Raw genomic sequence first — 6,627 nt, 5'->3', positions numbered from 1 at the left:
TGCAATAAACCTTTGAAGAAGCACTTGAAGGATTGACAAATGGTGATTCCATGTTAAATGTTGAGGTTGCTGATGTCTACTCAGCTGAAATGTCTATTCCAAGCACATGGGAGGAAAGTAAAAATGAGAAAGAAGCACCCAAACTAGAGCTGAAAGCACTACCCCCTACTCTCAAGTATGCATACTTGGGAAGTGATGAAAGTTACCCAGTGATCATCAATTCTACCCTTAGTCAAAAACAGGAAGAGGAATTAATCAAGGTGCTGCAAAAGTACCAAGATGCCATTGGATGGACCATTGCTGACTTAAAAGGGATAAGTTCATCCATATGCATGCATAAGATCTTGCTAGAAGATGATTCCAAACCCTCCATTCAAGCCCAAAGAAGACTGAATCGTGTCATGAAAGAAGTGGTCCAAAAAGAAGTGATGAAGCTATGGCAGGCAGGAGTCATTTATCCCATTTCCGATAGCCCATGGGTGAGTCCTGTCCATGTGGTTCCAAAAAAGGGAGGGATCACAGTTGTACCCAATGAGAAGAATGAACTCATATCCACAAGAACAGTAACAGGATAGAGGATGTGCATTGACTATAGAAAACTCAATGAAGTCTTCCCTGATGAGCAATTAATGCTGGTTCATAAGGCACCCTGGTTCGCAGACATTACTAATTTTAAGGCAACTGGGGAATTTCCTTCAATGATCAACAAGCATCAAAAGAGGAAACTCATCAATGATGCAAAATATTTCACTTGGGATGAGCCATACTTATTCAAAAAATGCTCGGATGGATTGCTCAGAAGGTGTGTTTCAGAAGAGGAAGGAAGAGAAGTCTTATGGAGTTGTCATGGTTCCTGCTATGGGGCCATTTTGGAGGAGAGAGAACCGCAGCAAAAGTCTTGCAGTGCGGGTTCTTTTGGCCCACCATCTTCAAAGACGCACGAGAGCTAGTGAAGAACTGCAATGAATGTCAGTGGGCTGAAAATTTGCCCAAGAAAAATGAGATGCCACAACAATTCATCTTGGAACCTGAGCTGTTTGATGTATGGGGATTGATTTCATGGGACCATTTCCAACCTCATACTCAAAAAATTACATTTTGGTGGCAGTAGACTATGTATCAAAATGCGTGGAGGCCATTGCAACCCCTACAAATGATAACAAGGTGGTCCTGAACTTCCTCAGGAAGAATATCTTTAGCGGGTTTGGAGTTCCCAGAGCACTCATCAGTGATGGAGGAAGCCATTTTTGCAACAGACCACTAGAGACCCTCCTCCTGAGATATGGGGTGAAGCACAAGGTTGCCACACCCTATCACCCCCAAACAAGTGGCCAGACAGAAGTATCCAACCGAGAGTTAAAAAGGATCCTGGAAAAGACGGTAGGAGCTTCAAGAAAAGACTGGTTGAAGAAGTTGGATGATGCTCTTTGGGCATACAGGACAGCCTTTAAAACACTAATTGGAATGTCTCCATATCAACTGGTGTATGGTAAAGCTTGCCACCTGCCATTAGAGCTTGAACACAAAGCTTTCTGGGCTCTCAAGTTGTTGAATTTTGATGGCCAAGCTGCTGGTGAAAGGAGGCTCTTGCAACTGCAAGAATTAGAGGAGTTCAGATTCCAAGCCTATGAAAATGCCAAAATGTACAAGGAAAAGGCAAAGGAAAGACATAACCTTAAGATTGCACCAAGAAGCTTTGAGGAAGGACAGAGAGTGCTACTCTACAACTCCAGACTAAAATTGATCCCTGGGAAGTTAAGATCAAGGTGGTCAGGTCCTTTTATGGTTACTATCTCACCTTATGGATACATAGAGATCATGGAAGAAAGCTCACAACGGATCTTCATTGTGAATGGACAAAGGCTCAAACACTACTTGGGTGACATGGTAAAAGAGTCCAAGATGAAATATAGACTCACTTTAGAGAGAGGAACGTCAAGCTAGTGACGATAAAAGAGCGCTTGTTGGGAGGCAACCCAACCAAAGGTAATTCTCTTTTCATATCTTGTCAATAAGAGTAAGTAAATTCTGTGTATTGCAAGGAGCTAAGTTTGGTGTTACACACCAAAGAAATTTAAGGGTGAATGTGTAATCCTAAGTTTGGTGTTCTACCATGGATTGCATGAAGGAGACACTACACCCCAGCATACTTAGTTATCATATCCAAACAATCAGAGAAATTACTCAAAAGTTGCTTGATTTCTAGTTCTAGTTTGCTATTTAGTTCATAGTTGTTTTCTAGTTCATAGTTTACTTTCTTAATAAAAGTACTTGATGTTTTCTGCATAAAACTCAATTTGCTGCATAAGGCAAGAAACTAAGTTTGATGTTCACACACCAATCTAAGTTTAAAAGCCTACAAATATACATGCATACTAACAACCTCTCAAGTGCTTGGGGAACAAGCAGCTTTCAGTAGCTTTTGTAGGAATTCAATCAACCCTTGGAAGAACTATGCATTATCATCAAAGGACAAAAAGAAGGACACTATGGCCACAAATGGTCATAGCAGAGAGGAAACAACTAGAAGGCACCACCAAGAGGTTGTATTGTTGCTTAATTCCATCCTCTTTGAAATGCTCTAAATTGGAAGTCTGAATGTTCCTATGTTAATAGTCAATTATGGTTTTAGGCATCTTGCATTCCGTGTGTTTAATCTTTGCAATAAGTATGCTAGTCTAAGTGTGTGTGTGCTTTCACTTTCACTTTATAAATGCTTGTCTTGTTCCCTAAGTCTTTTTAATTAAATAAAAGAAACGTTTGAACAAGTGGAATAGTTCCTTTTTAGCAAGAAGTCAAATAACAGTAAGTGGTGGTATATATGTTTAGTTATGTAGTGGCTCACTTAGAATGAATAAAAGGATAGATTGTTCCCCTTTAGTGTAAATTAGCTTGCTGTCTGTGAATCTTGGCAAATAAGAACCCTTGGATGAAAGAGAAACAAGTACAAAAAGAAAGAAAAAGAAAAGCCAAAAGAAAGCAATGAATAAGGCTAGACACCAATAGCTTGAACCTTAGGACATATGCCTGTGGTGTCTGTGTACTAGGATATGCTTGGATAATTAGGCTCTATGGAGTGCTTTAACACTTGGTAACTTGGGTTAACTAACCTGGGATTATCAACTGAAAGTCTATTATCAAGAGCAACCTAGTTACAAGACATTTAGTAACCCAAAGAGGTGCTGGGCATCAATGTCTTAAGAAGAATTGTGAGCCAATTGTCTATAGTGGAAAATGTGTTAAGTACAAATAAGCTAAGAAACTGCTACAACACATGACACTGAGCTAAAGTCTACAGGAAAAGAAAATGAAGAAAAGCAACTACCAAGGATGAATGAATAATAAGAGGTCATAGCAGTATGATAATTGATGCTTGAAGGAGACATCCTATGCCTAAAGATCAATAAGAAGTGAGCTGTTGCATTTTCTGCATAAATCCCCATTGACTAATAATAATGACTTGCTGATATGGACATCCCCTTCTGTTTCATTCTTTTTTCTTAATAAATTCAGTACTTGCTTAGGGACAAGCAAGATTTAAGTTTGGTGTTGTGATGCCAGGGCATCTTAGGCTAGTTTTACTATCCTTTTTCTTTGTTTTTAATAGATTTTTAAGCACTTTCTTGAGTTATAAGTAAGCCATTTGGGTAGAAATTCATGCATACCTAAATTCATCCAATTATGATTAATTTAATGTGATTTCATGAGAATTATCCTATAATTACTTGTGTGCTAAGAATGATTAGAATTTTCATGACTTTAGAAAGGCTTTGATGCATGTATTGGTTGATGATAGGTGAAAGAAAGCATGGAGGAAGGTTGAAGAAGGAGCATGGAAAGGATGAAGAGGAAGCAATGTTGGTGGCCAAGTTGGACCACCAACGTTGCCTCAAACGTTGGAAGAGAAGCAGAGCAACTCTCTGTAAAGTATGCTGATGCTCACGTTGGAGGTAGCGTTTGAGGTCCAACGTTACCCCCAACGTTGTGAGAAAATGATCAATTCTGGGGCTGAAGAGTTTTTGAGTGACCCGTACGCGTCATAAAAAATCAAAATTTTTGTATCCACGCACAAGCGTGAGTCACGCACACGTGTGGAATGGGAAAATGGACCATCCACGCGTACACGTGGGTCACGCATACGCATGGGTCACACGTACGCATCACTAAACGAACGTTGGAGTCCAACGTTGCCACAAACGCCAGCCTGCAATGTGCGCGATGTCAAGCCTAGAATTTGGAGTTGAGAATTTTGAATCGACACGTACGCGTCAGTGACGCATACGCGTGGATGGAAAACAGGGCAATGCACGTATAAGCGTCGAGTACGCGCACGCATGAAAATGCCAACATTGGAGGGAACGTTGGAGGTCCAATGTTGAGGCCAACGTCCCCTGCTTCGTTTTAAAACAGCAAAATGAAAATCTTGCATCCATGCGCACGTGTGAAGCACACATACTCGTGGATGAGCATTTTTTACCCTTTTGCGCGGAAGTGCAAGGCACGCGTACGCGTGGGTTAGCTGAACGTTGGCCCTGCAACGTTGAGTCAAACGCCAATGACAGCAAGCTTTCTGGTTTTTTTGGTTTTGTTCTAAATGGCGTTTGAGTCAACGTTGGCCATCAAACGTTGACTCAAACGTGAAGCATCAGGATTCAAAATTCACACAGATCTTTTTTCAACACCAAGGGAAACCAATTGGAGCCATTTTCAACCCAATTCCATCAAGGCCAAAAGCTCAATTCAGAGCTTGAGGATCAATGGAAGAAAGTGTATAAATAGCTTAGAATTTAAGTTAGGAACACTTTTTACTTGGCTGGGACTTTTACATTCTATTGTATTTTTCATTCTCTGTTTGTTAATTTCCATAATGTATCTTTCAATTCCAATTTCCATTTTGAGAGTTATGAACAACTAAACCCCTTTCATTGGGTTAGGGAGCTCTGTGTAAATTCAATGGATCAATACTAGTTTTCATTCATCTTCTTCTTTCTTTTCTCTTGATTTTACTAGAAAGCTTTCGTTCTTCATCCAATTGGATAGTTATCTTGGGAAAGAAGCTACTCATACTTGGATCTCCTCAAAACCTTAGGAATGAGGAGATCATGCTAGAATTGCTTTCTCACATTGAATTATATTGGGGTTTGGATGGATATAGTGACATGTAATCCTACCAATACTTTGATCTATGAATTTGTGTGGTATAATCAGTGACCAAACTTCAACTCTTCTCATGAGCACTTAAATCAAGGAATTGGGCAATTGTTCATGCTTAGAGAGATTAGATTACCAAAGAATTGGGATCTAATCACTTAAGATTGCTAAGGAAATCAATGAATGCATTGATTGCGGAGGAGATGAGAATGAATTTAATCCAGAGAATTCTCACATCTCCTGACCCCAATGAGTTTCCCCATCTCTGATCTACACATTCTATTTACTTTCTGTTCTTTAATTTCATGGTAAATCCCCATTCCCATTTAATTTCTTGCAGTTTAAGCTTCTGCACTTTAATTCCCTGCAATTTAATTTTCTGTTCCTTTAATTTCTTGCAATTTAAGTTTTCTGCCAAATTTATTTCCTGCAATTCCCAATTTCAATTTTGATTTCACCCAACTAGCATAATTCTCCAATTATAATTGCTCAATCTACTAATCCCTATGGGATTCGACCTCACTCTACCGTGAGTTTTTACTTGACGACAATCCGGTGCACTTGCCGGAAGGAAATTGTTGAGAGACAGTTTTTGCGCATCAAGTAACTTGAACCAAAAGGAAATGAAAGTAAAGACAATGTAATTAAAGAGGAAATTGAGAGTACTTACAATTAAAGGAGCAAAATCAAAGATCAAAGCTTCTATAAAATGCTACAATGGAAACGGAAATTAAACCCTAAGAGAGCTCTCTACTCTACACTACTCTTACTCCTAATTACTATGAAAAACTATGTAAAATTGTGCTTCAATGCCTCCCCTTTGAAAAGTGTTGAAGTCTCCTTTATATAACACTCCAAAACAGCATTTCAGCCTTCCAAAAATGAGCCAAGGGCCTCCAAATTCGCGCAACACGTGTTTCATTAATAAAATCACGTGCAGGGACCTGTGCGGACGCATAGAAGTGTGCGTCCACACACTCGGCTGAAAATTGACCTGTGCGTACGCATACATGGAAATTCTCGCTTCGCTGTGTGTGTTTTTCCTTGTTTTTCCTTGTTTTTTTCATGTTTCTCCCTTAGACATGCTTTCTTCCAATTTTGGCCATCGATTCTTGCCTCCAAGGCCTGAAATCACTCACAAACCATATCACGGCATCGAATGACACAAAAGTGAAATTAAATATCACTAATCTAAGTATTAAAATGCATGTTTTCACATTTGGAATCAAATTATGGATCAAACACAATAGTATGCTATTTTGGTGCTCAAGTGTGAGTTCATGTGCTAGAATCCATCCAAATTGAGTCAAAATATACCATCAAATATGGACTCATCAGTCTCTTTTTGGGGCATCTGAGGGTGTGGTACTTTAGGCTTCCTTCCTATAATAGGGGTGTGCCACAATGTGCTTCCAGCCTCTTCTTGAGTTAGTTCCTCAACAGTGTGTACCACCTTAAGCTTAGCCTCCTTGGTCT

Source organism: Arachis ipaensis, chromosome B5 (genome assembly GCF_059453495.1).
Source record: "Arachis ipaensis isolate K30076 ecotype BB chromosome B5, ASM5945349v1, whole genome shotgun sequence".
Classification (NCBI taxonomy): Eukaryota; Viridiplantae; Streptophyta; class Magnoliopsida; order Fabales; family Fabaceae; genus Arachis; species Arachis ipaensis.
The sequence above is the reverse complement of the archived record's forward strand: the minus strand, read 5'-3'. Positions refer to the sequence as shown.